The 20,103-nt window shown below is 46.9% G+C and overlaps 2 non-coding genes across 2 annotated transcripts; both read left to right on the top strand.

The window, feature by feature from the left end:
• Positions 1-1,615: 1,615 nt before the first annotated feature.
• On the top strand, positions 1,616-1,673 carry LOC136760149 (U7 small nuclear RNA). The gene has a single exon (XR_010820161.1). It is a non-coding gene; the product is annotated as a U7 small nuclear RNA (small nuclear RNA).
• An 8,011-nt stretch (positions 1,674-9,684) lies between these two features.
• LOC136760156 (U7 small nuclear RNA) lies at positions 9,685-9,746 on the top strand. Its single transcript, XR_010820163.1, has one exon. It is a non-coding gene; the product is annotated as a U7 small nuclear RNA (small nuclear RNA).
• The last annotated feature ends 10,357 nt before the right edge of the window (positions 9,747-20,103 follow it).

The raw sequence follows: 20,103 nt of genomic DNA, 5'->3' as shown, positions 1-20,103 counted from the left end.
TGCACTGTTTATATAAGGCTCGGGAGTCCCTCAAAGCCACGCCCTTACAATGATACTATTGGTGTGTAGGCAGGCTCGACGTGTTCTGCCACGCCCCATACATCCTTATTTGATCAAAAAGGCGGGGATTAGTCAGGTTTAGCTATATTTTCATTGGCCAACATAGAAATAGTCGCGCTGTTTGAAGCTTTGATTCTCCTTATTAGGAAAGGGGTCGAGAAGCTTGCCACACTATTCCCGCCCCCATTTGAAAACTGTCATCTTTAGCTCAGAGCTGGCAGTAGTGCTTCTCACAGACTTTTCAGAAACAAATATCCTCTCTATATACTCGAGCATAGCAATATAACTTGTGAATAATCAGTATAGCAATAGCCAGTCACTCTCGCTAGTCGAGCATACATATTGTTGATTCTGTATAACTGTTGATGTTGTATTGAATGGCATTCTATTAATACCCTTATAATTATGTGTACATTTTGAACACTGTGGAATCAGTGATTAAAACTTTTTTTCCCCCCCACACAGTAGTACAACTGAATCCAGAAGAAATAAAATAATAAAATAATTGTGTATTAAAGCCAATACCCGAATAATTCATTTACGGAGGCGCATACAACATAGGCACGCCAATCACGCCGACTCTGTTCGCGGAGGTCTGCGTCTATCCCACAACTCCCCTGACCACTCTAGGTATGGGATTGACTAGTGTACTCTATGGTGTGAATTTGTTCTCGGCTATATCATTTGTGGAAGTATAATTTAGAAGTTTTATATTGGCCTGTATAGTGAAACGGTTTGACACTATTTATGTATGATTTTAATAGTATGTATTGATTTGTTTACAATAATGAAATAAAGTTAAAATATATTTAATTCATATTGTATATAGAGTATTTTCAGAATGCTGCGTATTTAAAGTTATTGCTCATAATAATCGTAATTACGTATCTTACTAGCAAGTTGTTGTTAAAGTGTTGTTTTATAATCATCATCATCATCATCATCATCATCCTAATAGTTATGATATTATAATACATTATGTTAATTTGCTATAGTTTTCAATCTCAAACTACATATTATAAGCATTTCAGATCCTATAACGCTAAACCTGCTCAGACTACACGTATGTTGAGTTTATATCACACGCTGTTGTATACCAATCATTTTGCCTGAATCTAGCAGAGGTGGTGGTGACCTGTGGCAGCAGTGAATGTGTCTGTCCAAACAACAGTAAACACAACCGGACAGATGACAGCAACTCATCCAAGCCACCTGCACTTAAACAGCGTGTAAATCAGAGGACACATAAAGTGTGAGTAGCAGCGCAGCAGCACGAAGTGCAGCATTTACAAGTGGTCTGTGGTTGGTCGAGATGGCTGCTTCATTTGCATACCGTTCTTAAAATGAATATTCCCCCTTTTCCCTCGCAATTTACACACTTTCTGAATGAAAAGTTTCACTTATTTAAACACAGTGGCCAGGTATTCATCCTAATAATTTACACTGTCATTGTGCCAATGTTTCGCTGTAAATTGTTTAGAATTATTGCACCCACCCTAGACCCAGGGTAATGTCTGTTACATAGCTACGGTGCCTTTTGAATGATCCTGTCAAATGGAATTTTTGCTCTTTTAGTATTTGTCCAGCAGGTTTCCTCTGATGAGGAAGCCCCCATCACTCGGTCAAAGATAGAAATACACTCCTTCAACACATTACAACAAGCATGTGTCTGTCAGCTTTAGGATTACAGATAAATTAGATCACTACATCATTTTTCTTTGTTGTCATACGTATAAACAATAGTGATTGACAACATGTGTTTAAATCGAGCTCTGCATTGAAGCTGAAGCCTCATACACGGAGTTACACGGAGTTACAGTGAGTGTCTGTCACTGGGCAATCTGGCGCAATTTCCGCAGGTGTGCGCGGCTCCTCCAATGGGATCACTGGGATTCTGTAGAACTGCGCATATCTGCGGTACAAGAACGCGACCTGCACTCGAAAAAATAGAATTCTGCTGGACTTTCACAGACGCGTCCAGTTTAGAGGCACCTTGACTTCGTGTTATGCTTGTGTTTCTTTCATGTTTATTAACGATTGCTTCACAGGCATCTGGAAGTATGCGAGCGACAACATATTAATACCAATATAACATTTACTTTTCCTTTGAAAACAACGTTGTCTGTGCCTAGACCGGGACATTTACACCGACCGAAACACTTGATTCACGCCCTGCCATGTTCCGCTTTCTGTGTCCTGGGGGATTGATAGAGCTACAAGTAAGATAAGTTTCAGATTCAATAAAATATAACCGAGCATGCAGTCTCGTCGATGTACACACACCGAGCTGCTCCCAGAGTGAACTGCAGGAAGGACCGAGGCGCCATCCTTGTTTTGGGGGAGCTGTGCTTATGTTGTACTGCGTGCGGCGTTTCCAACATGCCCACATATGTGCAAATGTCTTGTTTTCTTGCTTCGCTAAATTAACGTCTCTGTTTCTTTTTAACCAGAAGAGGGAGTTTAGGTTCTTTTGCAACTGCAACGATCAAGAAAACACAATAGCTGTGATTGTTTTCCACTGAGCATCTATAAACGCATGCTTGTATTTTGTGCAAAAGCGCCGATGCTTGTCTGCTGTTGAGTATTACAAGACAATTGAACTAGTGTTTACTTTTCCCGGCGGCGAGACAAAGCAACAAAAGCAACAAAAAATATTTAACAGAATAAATGCATGTGTGCAGTATTTATTTTCTCACAGTTATCGAAACTATATAATAAAAGCCATACTAACAACACCGCAAAGAGCAACATCGTACGTTTTACACATGACACAATTAAATAAATGACATATTACAGTTATTTAGATATCTCTACACTATTTCAAGATATATTGAATTGAATTAGATATTTTAAACAATTTATAGATGTCTAATTAAGGTATGACTAGCCAAATGATCATTTAGAGATATCTTTAAAAAGCACCTTAATTAGATATCTCTAAATGATTATTTGGCTTGCCATATTACGGTGCTTTTTAAACATGTATCTAAATGATTTGCAGATATCGCTAAAATTATTAAATATATCTCTAAATGATTTGCAGATATCTTTAAATCATTTAGAGATATCTGCAAATCATTGCAAGATAACTTCAAATTACTTCCTTTATGTTCGCTGACATTATCACTTCCTGTTTCCTCATTCAGTTACATAGAAATAAATGGTCAAGTGAATAGGAAGTGATAATCTTGGGCTACATACAGGAAGTCATTTGCAGATATCTTGAAATGATTTACAGATATCTCTAAATAAACAGGAAGTCATTTGCAGATTAGGAAATTATTATTATTGTGATGATGATGATTATTATTTATTTATGTATGTATTTATTTATTTCTTAGCAGATGCCCTTATCCAAGGCAACTTAAATTTTTAAATATCAAGATATATTTAAATGCTTTACAGATATTTGCAAATATTTCTAGATATCTTCAAATAATTCCAGATATCTTCCAGATATCTCTGAATTTTGAGCGTATTCTGCCCAAGGAAGAAACCTCGTCCAATCCTTTTGATTCTGGCTGCAATATGTCGGCTAGAAATGTCCTATTTCTTGGTTTAGTCATTCCATTTGACTGTTTGACTGTGGGTGATAGCCCAAGGAAAGACTGACCTATACTGTTTAATAGGAAACATTTTACATTACAAAATAAAAACATACACATTTTTAATTGTCATGATTCATTATTTTTTATAATAAAGACAGCTCTAAATTCACTTAAAACTTTTAAAATCTTAACGTGATTAAAATAAACCAAAATACATAAACTCAAACACATGTGCAACAAATAATTCAAATCAAACTGTGCTTTAAGGGCAAACTGCCAAACCAACAAAACAGTCAAATGCATTAAATTAAATGGGAAATGTATCAGATAAATCAATAAAATAACAAAAACATAAAAATAAAAAACAACAATCTGATGCATTTGAATAATAAACATAACAGTTAACGCATTTGACAAAAGTAAAAAAACATCCAAACAAAACAAGTGCATTTTAAAAATCCAGAATTCATTAAAACCAATTAAAAGTCATTTTTAAAAGACAATCATATTCAATAAAAGCAGTTATTAATCAATAAAAGGTTAAAAGATCTCAGACTCGGGCTCCAGCAGGGGGAGATGGCCGTCCCCAGATGTGGGGTCCCATCACGGGATCCTGAGCTCCCCCAGATCTTGAAAATGCCAGTTCTTCACAGAGAACACGGTCAGTGGGCCCCGGCCGACAGGCCATGCCTTGAAGAGGTAGACCTCGCTCTTGGCCTTATTGACAGCAGCCCCTGTCGCCCTGCAGAAGCCGTGCAACAGTTCCTCAACCCTGGCCACGGACGGCGCGTCCGTGCAGACCATGGCCACTTTGTCCATATAGGCCAGGGCTTTCAATTGCTCTCCGCCGGAACCCGGGAGATGGAAACCTGTCACCCGGACGTCCCGGCGGATCGCCTGCATGAATGGCTCCAAACAGAGGACTTGGACTCCTGGTTCAGGCTGATAAGGACCAGGGGAAGCCCTCTCTCATTCAAGTAGGCCACGACATCCCTGATCAGCATGGCGTTGTCGGCCGCCGATCTCCCCCGGGCACCACAGACCTCGTAGGGACCCACGACTTGAGGGAGTGGGCGCTGCAGCCGGAGCGTCAGTGCTTTGGCTAGTATCTTATAGTCGGTGCATAGGAGGCTGACCGGCCGCCAGTTCCTCAGATTCTTTGGATCTCCCTTCTTGTGAAGAAGAGAGAGGATGCTCTTCCTCATAGAAGGGGCCAGTCTACCCTCTCTGTACACCGACCCCAAGATCTGTGCCAGATCTTCCCTAAGCACCTCCCAAAAGATCTTATAGAATTCAGCAGGGATCCCATCGGGACCTGGTGTCCTTCCAGAGTTAAGACTCTTTATCACCTGGGAGAGTTCCGTGGTGGTGATCTCTGGATCCTCCTCCGCCTCCTCGTCCCCCTCGTTGCGGGACTCCAACAGGGACAGAAAGTGATCCTTCACCTTCTGGTCGTACAACTCCCTGTAGAAGTCCCGCACCACTGTCTCAACAACCTCCTGCCCTGAGGAGTCGATCATGGAGGACATTGCAGGCTGCCTCTCCTTCGGTTTCTTGAAGATGAAGCGACTGCACTTCTCATCGTCCTGCATGATGCGGACGGAAAGGACCTTCATCTTCTCTTGCTCCTCCCGATAGAGGGCGGAGAGACTCAGTTTGACCCGGGCTACCTCCTCAGCCAGGTCGAAGCCTCTGAGCTGTAGAGCTTTCCGTTTCCTCCACTCCTTGAGGCGTCTACTAAAGATCTTAATTACATGAGGGTCATCGAGCAGAGAGGTGTTGAGCTTCCAGACCCGTGTGCTCAGGATGAGCACCTCTGTTGTCAGGAGCCTGTGGTCTGAAAAGAAGACTGCCTCCAAAGAGTTCAAAGTCCTCCACGAACGCAGCTAGATCCCTGCTGGATCTATCGTTGTGGGGCTTACTCCGGTCTACATTCCTCAGGGCACAGTTGGAATCACCTGAAATGATAACTGGTAAGGTGCCGATCAGGAGCGGGCATAACTGAGGGAAAAAGAGGACTCTTTCTCTCTGGCTGGTGGGGGCATAGACGGGGCCAACCTGCCCGCCTCTATCACCCTACATTTTTTAGACTCAATGAAGGGGTTCTTCAGGAGTACGGCAATCCCATCGGCCCTCTTTTTCACCTCAGCAATGCTCCTCACATTTATTGATATAATAATTAATGCCATAATGGCTGTGAGGGAAATTACCCGCTCCGTAACAATCATGTAAAGAAACCCTCCTCTTCCGCACTTCTCTCTTCTCCCTCACCTAGCTTAGCACTCGCACCCATCATTTCAACCATTTGCCTCACCGCTTGATCCTCTAGGAAGACAATGGGGGGGGTTCGGGTCCCGTCACCCAGTAAGGCTGGCGAAACTCCACTGGGCTCAGGGCCCGTGGTGCTGGAGGTTCTCCCTGGTTCCCTTGCAGCCGAGGCCCGACAAGCAGATGGCAGAGCAGATGCCTTGTGTACGACCGAGGAGACAACTGGATAGACCCCGGTGATCTTATCACTATTGGGGAGGGGGCGTGGTCTCTCCCTTTCCGGCTGTCTGCCGCCACAGGCCTCCACCCCTAGCGCCAGCAACTCCGCCATTGCAGCTCTAAGGTCTTTGTGGTCGAAGACGCTAATGCTGTTTATCCTCTCCTGAGGACCTACGGCTCTCGCACTACTACCAGGAGGGCATACCTGTCCCCTCACCTGAGAGAGTCTAGGGCGTGGGGCAGGGGGGATGTTACTGTTAGGGGGCCGGTCCTCCACCAGGCTGCCCACTGGCAGAAGTGGAGAAGGCCCACAACTCTCCGCTCCGGATTCGGAGAGGGGCGTATAGAACTGAGGGGGGAGGTCTCTGCTGCGGGGGAAGAGCTGGCGTGGGGGGGGGGAGCCAGCAGAATTAATCCGTTAGCTCTTCACACCCCCCCTACCCACACTCATCTTCTCAGCCCTTCTCCTCTTCCCCGCCACAACTATCCACTCCCCCTCCGCCTCCACTTCCAACCCAGAGTCAGAGAGGGAGCCTATAAGACTCCTGAGGACTGTTTCCTCTCTACCCACATCTTGGGGTATCTCCTTTGAAGGAGCCTCAACTTGTTTTTCTTCCTCTCCACTCCCCCCGAGGGCCCACGACCTGTTTGCATAGGAGGAGGGACAATTCCTAAAGGTGCCCTCCCCCACCGCACAGGTTGCAGGCCCTCTCCTGCTTGCAGGCCCTGGTCTGGTGTTCCCCGCCGCAGACCTTGCACTTAATAACTGTGCAGGCTGCGGCTAAATGACCCAGGGCCCCGCAGTTCCTACAAAGCTTGGGCATGCCATGGTAGAAGACAAGCCCCCTGTTTGCACCTAGTACTACAGTGCTCGGCAGGTGGCGTACTCTGCCGATGGCAGCCACTTCCACCTGCATGCGCACCTGCCACCATCGAGCACCGGTCCAAACCCCATCCTCATCATTAACCCTCTTACTGTCTGAAAGGATCTCACAGTGTCTCCTCAGCCATACCTCTACAACGTATTCTGCCACTGTTTCATTATAAAACTGAATCGTGACAATTTTGATTTCTCTGTCGGTCAGAGCGTCGACTACAAAGTCACTCAGGGGCATACAATCTATTTTCTCTCTGTAAATGTTCCAAAAACTCTCCAGCACTTGAGGGTTCTTAAAACTCACCTCAAACACGTCCCTAGGTCCAGCCAATTTTACCACGCAGTTCAGCTCAGAAGGGGCGAAGCCCAGGCCCCTCTGCAGCATGGACCTGCTAAACTCCAGCCGGATGAGGGCCGCGGTCTCGACTCCAGCCTCTCGGCTGAAGCGCACCGCATTATGGCGCCTCACTCCGGCCGTCCGCTGGGCTATGCTGCACGTTCCTACCTGGGAAAGCGTCCAGAGGCTCTCAATCTGGAGGTCGGGGCAAGTCCACCTGACTGGGGAGCTGCTTCCACCTCCGGGGCTCTTGCAGGGAGAAGTCCAGGCCCTGGCTGCAGGAGGCCTCCCTCAGGGACGTTCGCCGATCGTCCTGGTCATAATGTTCACCAGGAACATGTATAGGCTGTAGTTTGTCAACATAAGAGTTTTTTGTATCATTCAGAACATTGGAAAGCCATGACTAATCACCAATTTCCATAGACTCTCTTCCTCCAATGTCCTCATGTCCTAGACCAGTTCACACCTGAAGTCCAAGAGCAGGGGATCAGATTGGCCTTGTTTGCATTTCCCTGTCTGGAGTCTCGCCTGAATGCAGTGATCAGCTGATCTACTTGTTAATGTTAATGACTCCAGCAGTCAGTAAAGCCACATCATACAACTTCCATTGTTGTAACTAATAGTCCCAGTCAGAAGAGGTTTATAGCCAATCTCCTTAGAACAATGATCAGTCATATCCTATCCTATCCAAAACAACATGAGCCAAACAAGCATTGTTAGATATCGCTGCTCTAGAGGCAGTTCAGAGGAGAGCAACAAGACTTATTCCAGGTCTGAAGGGAATGTCCTACTGAGAGACTGGGGAACTGAACCTTTTCACCCTGGAACATAGGAGACTACGTGGGGACTTGAGCCAAGTCTTCAAAATCATGAAAGGCATCGACCACATCAAACCAGAGGAGCTTTTCCAGATCAGCAGGGATACATGCACCCGGGGACACAAATGGAAATTGGGCTTCAAGGCATTCAAAATGGAAAACAGGAGACACTTTTCCACACAGAGAGCAGTCACAATCTGGAATGAACTCCCCAGCGATGTGGTTGAAGCTGAAAATTTGGGAACATTTAAAGTCAGTCTGGATAGGATCCTTGGATCACTCAGTTATTAATGGACACCAAACCAGCATGATGGGTCGAATGGCCTCCTCTCATTTGTAAACTTTCTTATGTTCTTATCTTAAGTGCAACATTTCAAATGTGATGCATTTCCCAAACACTGTCATTTCTTAAAACATTTGTGAAAAGCATGATGAGTTCAGTGATTAAAACTGTTTTTTTTCATACACAGTAGTACAACTGAATCCAGAAGAAATAAAATAATAAAATAATTATGTATTAAAGCCAATACCCGAATAATTCATTTACGGAGGCGCATACAACATAGGCACGCCAATCACGCCGACTCTGTTCGCGGAGGTCTGCGTCTATCCCACAACTCCCCTGACCACTCTAGGTATGGGATTGACTAGTGTACTCTATGGTGTGAATTTGTTCTCGGCTATATCATTTGTGGAAGTATAATTTAGAAGTTTTATATTGGCCTGTATAGTGAAACGGTTTGACACTATTTATGTATGATTTTAATAGTATGTATTGATTTGTTTACAATAATGAAATAAAGTTAAAATATATTTAATTCATATTGTATATAGAGTATTTTCAGAATGCTGCGTATTTAAAGTTATTGCCCATAATAATCGTAATTACGTATCTTACTAGCAAGTTGTTGTTAAAGTGTTGTTTTATAATCATCATCATCATCATCATCATCCTAATAGTTATGATATTATAATACATTATGTTAATTTGCTATAGTTTTCAATCTCAAACTACATATTATAAGCATTTCAGATCCTATAACGCTAAACCTGCTCAGACTACACGTATGTTGAGTTTATATCACACGCTGTTGTATACCAATCATTTTGCCTGAATCTAGCAGAGGTGGTGGTGACCTGTGGCAGCAGTGAATGTGGCTGTCCAAACAACAGTAAACACAACCGGACAGATGACAGCAACTCATCCAAGCCACCTGCACTTAAACAGCGTGTAAATCAGAGGACACATAAAGTGTGAGTAGCAGCGCAGCAGCACGAAGTGCAGCATTTACAAGTGGTCTGTGGTTGGTCGAGACGGCTGCTTCATTTGCATACCGTTCTTAAAATGAATATTCCCCCTTTTCCCTCGCAATTTACACACTTTCTGAATGAAAAGTTTCACTTATTTAAACACAGTGGCCAGGTATTCATCCTAATAATTTACACTGTCATTGTGCCAATGTTTCGCTGTAAATTGTTTAGAATTATTGCACCCACCCTAGACCCAGGGTAATGTCTGTTACATAGCTACGGTGCATTTTGAATGATCCTGTCAAATGGAATTTTTGCTCTTTTAGTATTTGTCCAGCAGGTTTCCTCTGATGAGGGCCGGGGCCCGGGGCCCGCCGACCGTGTTCCCTGTGAAGCCGTTTATCAAGGTTCTGGGGATCACGATCGACGGGACCAACACGGGCACCCGGAGCTGGGAGGAGGCCATAGCAAAGGTCCAAAGGAAGATCCACGGCTGGAGCACAAGGACCTTGACGATGGCTGGTAAGGTGCTGGTCGTAAAGGCCATCCTCTTCCCGATACTCCTCTACGTAGGAATGATCTTCCCCCCAGACAAGGTTATCGCAAAACTAGTGACCCGAATTATATTTCGGTTTGTCTGGGGGAGCAAAATGGAGAGGCTGAAAAGAGTGCAGATGGTGAAGGGTACCCTGGATGGAGGCAGGGGGGTCCCGGACGTTGTGCGGCTGATAAAGGCGCAGGGGCTGGCCTATGTGGTCAAGAACATCCAGGCTGCTGGCAAGAAAGTGAGTTTCATGAACCGCTTTTATTTTGCCAGCAGCCTGAGACCATTCGGCCTCTGCGCCATGGACAACACCAAGCCGCACTCGTGGGATCCCCCGCCGTTCTACAGGGCGCTCCGAGCCTTTGCGCTCGAAGTAGGCCTCCATAAAGTCGTGCTGGCCTCCTGGGATTATAAGACCATCTGTAGTCAGATGAGATCTGCCCAGGAGACCAGCCGGATAGAAGATTTCCCTCCCGAAACCTGCCGGTTTATCTGGGCTAACGCTACGCACGTTTGCCTCACGAACACGCAGAAAGATGTCTCCTGGATGGCTGTGAGTCGGTGTCTCCCCACCCGAGTGTTCATGCACAGAAGGGGCATAGCTCCTTATGACACCTGCCCCTATAAGGGTTGCTTGGGGAAGGAGACGGAGGCTCACATTTTTAGTGAGTGCCCCTCCGCCCACAGGGTCTGGCTCCTGTTTTCTCCGTTCCTCCACAGGTTCGCCGTTCCTGCGCGGGCGACCGCCCAGCAGATCCTATACGGTCCGGCAAGGGGAATTTCAACATCAACCCTGAGGTGCTGGTGGCGTGTCGTCTGCGCAGTGAAGCAGGCACTGTGGGAGGGACGGAACATCTGTTTGTTTAATAAGCAGGAGCTGGACCCGATCGTCATCGCGCGGAGGGGCATGGTGTTTGTAAAAGACTACGTCAATCTGGAGGTCCATCAGAGGGGCAAGGAGGAAGCCTTTAAGAACTGGCGTATACAAGATCTGGGGGAGCTCAGGATCCCATGATGGGACCCACCTCCGGGGACGGTTAGTTCCCCCTGCTGGAGCCCGAGTCCAAGATCTTTTAAAGATCTTTTAAAGATTTTATGAATGATTGTTTTTAAAAGAAGATTTTAAATAACAAATCTTAATTGTTTTTAAAGACTTAGTTGTTTTTAAATCACAATTGTTTAGGGTTTCTGGTATAGTTTTGTTATATTTTGTTGTCAGATACATTGACCGTTTTGGGTTTAATTTAAAATGCATTAGACTTTTTTTGTTTGTTTTTTATTTTTTCCTTTTTAATTGTTTCTTTATTTTGTCTAATGCATTTTCAGTTATTTTCAATGTATCTGACTCTTTTGTTGGTGTGCAATTTTTTGCTTTTATCACGTTTTGTTTATTTGATTTGAGCACGTTTATTTTAAAGTTAATTGTTTTAGTTTTGTTAAAATCACAAAGATTTTAAAATTTTTAAGTGATTTTAAGGATTGATATGTCAATGTTTTTAATCATAAGTATTAAAAATCGAATTGTTTTTATTGATGAAAAGAAAATACTAAATCCAATAAAATAGTATTTCCTCTGATGAGGAAGCCCCCATCACTCGGTTAAAGATAGAAATACACTCCTTCAACACATTACAACAAGCATGTGTCTGTCAGCTTTAGGATTACAGATAAATTAGATCACTACATCATTTTTCTTTGTTATCATACGTATAAACAATAGTGATTGACAACATGTGTTTAAATCGAGCTCTGCATTGAAGCTGAAGCCTCATACACAGAGTTACACGGAGTTACAGTGAGTGGCTGGGGAGGGGACAGGTATGCCCTCTCGGCAGTAGTGGGAGAGCTGCAGGTCCTCAGGAGAGGAGAGTCAGCGCCAGTGTCTTCTGCCAAGAAGACCTCAGGGCCGCAATGGCAGAGTCACTGGCGCTGAGGGAGGAGGCCAGTGGCAACAGACAGCCGGGAAGGGAGAAACCACCCCCTCCCCCTTTAGTTAAAAGAATGACTAGCGGGGTCTATCCAGTCCTCTCCTCAGTCGCACACAAGGCCTCTGCCCTGCCATCTGCTCGTCGGGCCTCGGCTACAAGGGAACCAGAGAGAACCTCCAGCACCGCGGGCCCTGAGCCCAGTGGAGTTTCGCCAGCCTTACCGGGTGGCGGGAGCCAAGCCCCCCACATAGTCTTCCTAGAGGATCAAGCGGTGAGGCAAATGGTTGAAATGATGGGTGCGAGCGGTAAGCTAGGTGAGGGAGAAGAGAGAAGTGCGGAAGAGGAGGGTTTCTTTACATGATTGTTACGGAGCGGGTAATTGCCCTCACAGCCATTATGGCATTAATTATTATATCAATAAATGTGAGGAGCATTGCAGAGGTGAAAAAGAGGGCCGATGTTTTAAACTCTCTGGCTGGTATGAAGGCGGATGTCATCTGTTTGCAGGAGTGCAGCATCCCGTTCCAAAAGGAATATAAAGATCTCCGGGACACTTGGACCCTAGGCGAATCCTTCTGGTCGGGGTCCAATGTGTCCCGAGCGGATGGGATTGCCGTACTCCTGAAAAACCCCTTCATAGAGGTAAAGTTATTTAAGGTAATAGAGGCGGGCAGACTGGCCAGCCTCGATTTTAAATACAAGGGGGCTGTATTTAGGCTGGTCAATGTCTATGCCCCCACCAGCCAGAGAGAGAGACTCCTCTTTCTCCCTCAGCTACGCCCGCTCCTGATCGGCACCTTACCAGTTATCATTTCAGGTGATTTCAACTGTGCTCTGAGGGATGTAGACCGGAGTAAGCCCCGCAATGATAGATCCAGCAGGGACCTTGCTGCGTTCGTGGAGGACTTTGAACTCTGCGACGCAGGTCGGGACCTGGTCCCCTTGTTCACCTGGGTGAGTTCTTCTGGCTCCTCCTTCTCCAGGATAGATCTCGTCCTCCTCAGTAAGCCACTGGAGAGGATCGCCATGTCTTCGGAGGCGGTCTTCTTTTCAGACCACAGGCTCCTGACGACAGAGGTGCTCATCCCGAGCACACGGGAGTCGGGGCCTGGGGTCTGGAAGCTCAACACCTCCCTGCTCGATGACCCTCGTGTTATTAAGACCTTTAGCAGACGCCTCGAGGAGTGGAGGACCCTGAAGGACCTTTTTGATTCTCCCATAGAGTGGTGGGAGATGGTGAAGAAAAGGACCAAGGGCTACTTCATTCAGCTAGGGAAACGGAAAGCTCGTGAGAGGCGGGCGAGATATTCCCATCTAAACGCCCGCCTCCAGCGCCTGAGTCTTTTACAGCTCAGAGGCTTCGACCTAGCTGAGGAGGTGGCTCGGGTCAAACTGAGTCTCTCCGCCCTCTATCGGGAGGAGCAAGAGAAGATCAAGGTCCTTTCCAGGGTCCGCATCATGGAGGACGATGAGAAATGCAGCCGCTTCTTCTTCAAGAAAACGAAGGAGAGGCGGCCTGCAATGTCCTCCATGATCGACTCCTCGGGGCAAGAGGTGGAGGGCAGAGAGGCTGTCGAGACAGTGGTGCGGGGTTTCTACAGGGAGTTGTACGATCAGAAGGTGGTGGATCAAAATCTGATCCATCACTTTCTGTCCCTGTTGGAGTCCCGCAATGAGGGGGACGAGGAGGAGGAGGAGGATCCAGAGATCACCACCACTGAACTCTCCCAGGTGATAAAGAGTCTTAACTCTGGAAGGACACCGGGTCCCGACGGGATCCCTGCTGAGTTCTATAAGATCTTTTGGGAGGTGCTTAAAGAAGATCTGGCCCAGGTCTTGGGGTCGATGTACAGAGAGGGCAGATTGGCCCCTTCTATGAAGAAGAGTATCCTCTCCCTTCTTCACAAGAAGGGAGACCAAAAAGATCTGAGGAACTGGCGGCCAGTCAGCCTCCTGTGCACCGACTACAAGATACTGGCCAAAGCACTGACGCTCCGGCTGCAGCGGCCACTCCCTCAAGTCGTGGGTCCCGACCAGGTCTGTGGTGCCCGGGGGAGATCGGCGGCCGACAACGCCATGCTGCTCAGGGATGTCGTGGCCTACTCGAACGAGAGAGGGCTTCCCCTGGTCCTAATCAGCTTGGACCAGGAGATAGCCTTCGACAGAGTGGGCCACGAATACCTGCAGCTCGTCATGGAGAGGATGGGTCTCGCTCTTGGCCTGAGGAAGTGGGTTAAGATCATCTACAGCGGCCTAAGCAGCAGGGTCCTTGTGAACCGCCACCTGACCGAACCATTTCCGGTCAGGTCGGGGGTCCGGCAGGGTTGTCCCCTGTCGGCCCTGCTGTACGTCCTCTGCTTGGAGCCGTTCATGCAGGCGATCCGCCGGGACGTCCGGGTGACAGGTTTCCATCTCCCGGGTTCCGGCGGAGAGCAACTGAAGGCCCTGGCCTATATGGACGACGTGGCCGTGGTTTGCACGGACGCTCCGTCCGTGGCCAGGGTCGAGGAACTGCTGGACGGCTTCTGCAGGGCGACGGGGGCCGCTGTCAACAAGGCCAAGAGCGAGGTCTACCTCTCCAGGGCATGGCCTGTCGGCCGGGGCCCGCCGACCGTGTTCCCTGTGAAGCCGTCTATCAAGGTTCTGGGGATCACGATCGACGGGACCAACACGGGCACCCGGAGCTGGGAGGAGGCCATAGCGAAGGTCCAAAGGAAGATCCACGGCTGGAGCACAAGGACCTTGACGATGGCTGGTAAGGTGCTGGTCGTAAAGGCCATCCTCTTCCCGATACTCCTCTACGTAGGAATGATCTTCCCCCCAGACAAGGTCATCGCAAAATTAGTGACCCGAATTATATTTCGGTTTGTCTGGGGGAGCAAAATGGAGAGGCTGAAAAGAGTGCAGATGGTGAAGGGTACCCTGGATGGAGGCAGGGGGGTCCCGGACGTTGTGCGGCTGATAAAGGCGCAGGGGCTGGCCTATGTGGTCAAGAACATCCAGGCTGCTGGCAAGAAAGTGAGTTTCATGAACCGCTTCTATTTTGCCAGCAGCCTGAGACCATTCGGCCTCTGCGCCATGGATAACACCAGGCCGCACTCGTGGGATCCCCCGCCGTTCTACAGGGCGCTCCGAGCCTTTGCGCTCGAAGTAGGCCTCCATAAAGTCGTGCTGGCCTCCTGGGATTATAAGACCATCTGTAGCCAGATGAGATCTACCCAGGAGACCAGCCGGATAGAAGATTTCCCTCCCGAAACCTGCCGGTTTATCTGGGCTAACGCTACGCACGTTTGCCTCACGAATATACAGAAAGATGTCTCCTGGATGGCCTTGAGACCTTTAGCAGATGCCTCGAGGAGTGGAGGACCCTGAGGGACCTTTCTGATTCTCCCATGGAGTGGTGGGAGATGGTGAAGAAAAGAACCAATGGCTACTTCATTCAGCTAGGGAAACGGAAAGCTTGCGAGAGGTGTGCGAGATATTCCCATCTGAACGCCTGCCTCCAGCGCCTGAGTCTGTTTCAGCTCAGAGGCTTTGACCTGGCTGATGAGGTTGCCCGGGTGAAACTGAGTCTCTCCGCCCTCCTAAGGGAGGAACAGGAGAAGATCAAGGTCCGCATCATGGAGGACGATGAGAAATGCAGCCTCTTCTTCTTCAAGAAAACAAAGGAGAGACACCCTGCAATGTCCTTCATGATCGACTGCTCGGGGCAGGAGGTGGAGGGCAGAGGGGCTGTTGAGACAGTGGTGCAGGACTTGCACAGGGAGTTGTACGATCAGAAGGTGGTGGATCAAAATCTGATCTCAGGGATGTCGTGGCCTACTCGAATGAGAGAAGGCTTCCCCAGGTCCTGATCAGCTTGGACCAGGAGAAAGCCTTCGATAGAGTGGGCCACGAATACCTGCAGCTTGTTATGGAGAGGATGGTCTCGTTCTTAGCTTGAGGAGATGGGTTAAGATCATTTACAGTGGCCTAAGCAGCAGGGTCCTTGTGAACCGCCACCTGAACGAACCATTCCCAGTCAGGTCGGGTGTTCGACAGGGTTGTCCCCTGTCGGCCCTGCTATACGTTTTCTGTTTGGAGCCGTTCATGCAGGCGATCCGCCAGGACGCCTGCATGACAGGTTTCCATCTCTCGGGTGCCGGCGGAGAGCAACTGAAAGGGGTGGAGGAACTGCTGGACGGTTTCTGCAGGGCGACGGGGGCTGCTGTCAATAAGGCCAAGAGCGAGGTCTACCTATCTGAGGCATGGCCTGTCGGCCGGGGCCCGCCGACCATGTTCCCTGTGAAGCCGTTCATCAAGGTTCTGGGGATCACGATCAACAGGACCAACAAGGACGCCCGGAGCTGGAAGGAAGCTTTATCTAAAGTCCAAAGGAAGATCCACGCCTGGAGCACAAGGACCCTGACGATGACTGGTAAGGTGCTGGTCGTAAAGGCCATCCTCTTCCCGATACTTCTCTAAGTAGGTATGATCTTCCCCCCAGACAAGGTCATCGCAAAACTAGTGACCAGAATTATATTTCGGTTTGTCTGGGGGAGCAAAATGGAGAGGCTGAAAAGAGTGCAGATGGTGAAGGGTACCCTGGATGGAGGCAGGGAGGTCCCGGACGTTGTGCGGCTTATAAAGGCGCAGGGGCTGGCATACAGTGAGGGAAAAAAGTATTTGATCCCCTGCTGATTTTGTACGTTTGCCCACTGACAAAGAAATGATCAGTCTATAATTTTAATGGTAGGTGTATTTTAACAGTGAGATACAGAATAACAACAAAAAAATCCAGAAAAATGCATTTCAAAAAAGTTATAAATTGATTTGCATTTTAATGAGTGAAATAAGTATTTGACCCCTTCGACTTAGTACTTGGTGGCAAAACCCTTGTTGGCCATCACAGAGGTCAGACGTTTCTTGTAGTTGGCCACCAGGTTTGCACACATCTCAGGAGGGATTTTGTCCCACTCCTCTTTGCAGATCCTCTCCAAGTCATTAAGGTTTCGAGGCTGACATTTGGCAACTCGAACCTTCAGTTCCCTCCACAGATTTTCTATGGGATTAAGGTCTGGAGACTGGCTAGGCCACTCCAGGACCTTAATGTGCTTCTTCTTGAGCCACTCCTTTGTTGCCTTGGCTGTGTGTTTTGGGTCATTGTCATGCTGGAATACCCATCCACGACCCATTTTCAATGCCCTGGCTGAGGGAAGGAGGTTCTCACCCAATATTTGACGGTACATGGCCCCGTCCATCATCCCTTTGATGCGGTGCAGTTGTCCTGTCCCCTTAGCAGAAAAACACCCCCAAAGCATAATGTTTCCACCTCCATGTTTCACGGTGGGGATGGTGTTCTTGGGGTCATTCCTCCTCCTCCAAACACGGCGAGTTGAGTTGATGCCAAAGAGCTCAATTTTGGTCTCATCTGAGCACAACACTTTCACCCAGTTCTCCTCTGAATCATTCAGATGTTCATTGGCAAACTTCAGATGGGCCTGTACATGTGCTTTCTTGAGCAGGGGGGCCTTGCGGGCGCTGCAGGATTTCAGTCCTTCACGGCGTAGTGTGTTACCAATTGTTTTCTTGGTGACTATGGTCCCAGCTGCCTTGAGATCATTAACAAGATCCTCCCGTGTAGTTCTGGGCTGATTCCTCACCGTTCTCATGATCATTGAAACTCCATGAGGTGAGATCTTGCATGGAGCCCCAGACCGAGGGAGAGTAACAGTTATTTTGTGTTTCTTCCATTTTGCGAATAATCGCACCAACTGTTGTCACCTTCTCACCAAACTGCTTGGCGATGGTCATGTAACCCATTCCACCCTTGTGTAGGTCTACAATCTTGTCCCTGAAACCATTTGACAGCTCTTTGGTCTTGGCCATGGTGGAGAGTTTGGAATCTGATTGATTGATTGCTTCTGTGGACAGGTGTCTTTATACAGGTAAACGAGCTGTGATTAGGAGCACTCCCTTTAAGAGAGTGCTCCTAATCTCAGCTCATTACCTGTATAAAAGACACCTGGGAGCCAGAAATCTTGCTGATTGATAGGGGATCAAATACTTATTTCCCTCATTAACATGCAAATCAATGTATAACTGTTTGAAATGCGTTTTTCTGGATTTTTTTGTTGTTTTCTGTCTCTCACTGTTAAAAAACACCTACCATTAAAATTATAGACTGATCATTTCTTTGTCAGTGGGCAAACATACAAAATCAGCAGGGGATCAAATACTTTTTTCCCTCACTGTATGTGGTCAAGAACATCCAGGCTGCTGGCAAGAAAGTGAGTTTTATGAACCGCTTTTATTTCGCCAGCAGCCTGAGACCATTCAGCCTCTGTGCCATGGATAACACCAGGCCGCACTCGTGGGATCCCCCGCCGTTCTCGAAGTAGGCCTCCATAAAGTCGTGCTGGCCTCCTGGGATTATAAGACCATCTGTAGCCAGATGAGATCTACCCAGGAGACCAGCCGGATAGAAGATTTCCCTCCCGAAACCTGCCGGTTTAGCTGGGCTAACGCTACGCACGCAGAAAGATGTCTCCTGGATGGCCGTGAGTCGGTGTCTCCCCACTTGAGTGTTCATGTGCAGAAGGGCCCTGTTTGACACCTGCCCCTACAAGGCCTGCCTGGGAAGGGAGACAGAGGGACATATCTTTAGGGACTGCCCCTCCGCTTACAGGGTCTGGTTCCTGTTTTTCCCGTTCCTCCGCAGGTTTGCCGTTACTGCGCGGGCGACCGCCCAGCAGATCCTGTATGGACCAGCAAAGAGTATAACATCTTCATCGCTGAGGGGCTGGTGGCGTGTCGTCTGCGTGGTGAAACAGGCCCTGTGGGAGGGACGTAACATCTGCCTCTTCAATAAGCAGGAGCTGGACCTAGTAGTCATCGCGCGGAGGGGCATGGTCCTAGTTAGAGCCTATATCAATCTGGAGATCCATCAGAAGGGCAAGGAGGAAGCCTTGAGTAACTGGCACATTCAAGATCTGGTCCCATGATGGGACCCCACCTCAAGATCTTTTATTGTTTTATTGAGAAATGTTTGCTTTTAAATAATAATAATAATAATAATAATAATAATAATAATAATAATAATAATAATAATAATTTGGAATTGCTTTTAATGAATTATTGGTTTTAAAATGAACTCGTTTGAGTTTTGCTTTGAATGTTTGGTGTTTTTTTTTTTTGGTTTGTCTAATACATTGACCGTTTTAATTGCTTTAAATGCACCAGATTGTTTTGGTTTTGTTTCTTTCTTGCTTTTGTTTGTTTGTTTTTTATCTAGTGTATTTCCCGTTATTTTACAATGTATTAGATTGTTTTTGTTGTTTTGGCAGTTGGCCACATTTACACATTTAATTGATTTTAATGCTTTCGTGCATTCTTTAAGTTAATTCACTTCGTAATTTGGGTTCACGCACTTTAAGATTTTAAAAGTTTTAGAAATGTTTTTAAGAAATAGATTTTAACAATTTTAATCATAAGTATTAAAATTTGAATGGTTTTATTATTTGTATTTGTAAAATACTTTAAACAATAAAACAGTATTTCCTCTGATGAGGAAGCCCCCATCACTCGGTCAAAGATAGAAATACACTCCTTCAACACATTACAACAAGCATGTGTCTGTCAGCTTTAGGATTACAGATAAATTAGATCACTACATCATTTTTCTTTGTTGTCATACGTATAAACAATAGTGATTGACAACATGTGTTTAAATCGAGCTCTGCATTGAAGCTGAAGCCTCATACACGGAGTTACACGGAGTTACAGTGAGTGTCTGTCACTGGGCAATCTGGCGCAATTTCCGCAGGTGTGCGCGGCTCCTCCAATGGGATCACTGGGATTCTGTAGAACTGCGCATATCTGCGGTACAAGAACGCGACCTGCACTCGAAAAAATAGAATTCTGCTGGACTTTCACAGACGCGTCCAGTTTAGAGGCACCTTGACTTCGTGTTATGCTTGTGTTTCTTTCATGTTTATTAACGATTGCTTCACAGGCATCTGGAAGTATGCGAGCGACAACATATTAATACCAATATAACATTTACTTTTCCTTTGAAAACAACGTTGTCTGTGCCTAGACCGGGACATTTACACCGACCGAAACACTTGATTCACGCCCTGCCATGTTCCGCTTTCTGTGTCCTGGGGGATTGATAGAGCTACAAGTAAGATAAGTTTCAGATTCAATAAAATATAACCGAGCATGCAGTCTCGTCGATGTACACACACCGAGCTGCTCCCAGAGTGAACTGCA

The sequence above is a fragment of the Amia ocellicauda genome, chromosome 1 (assembly GCF_036373705.1).
Source record: "Amia ocellicauda isolate fAmiCal2 chromosome 1, fAmiCal2.hap1, whole genome shotgun sequence".
In the NCBI taxonomy this organism is placed as follows: domain Eukaryota; kingdom Metazoa; phylum Chordata; class Actinopteri; order Amiiformes; family Amiidae; genus Amia; species Amia ocellicauda.
Note: the sequence above shows the minus strand (reverse complement) of the source record. Positions and strands in the feature narration are given on the sequence as shown.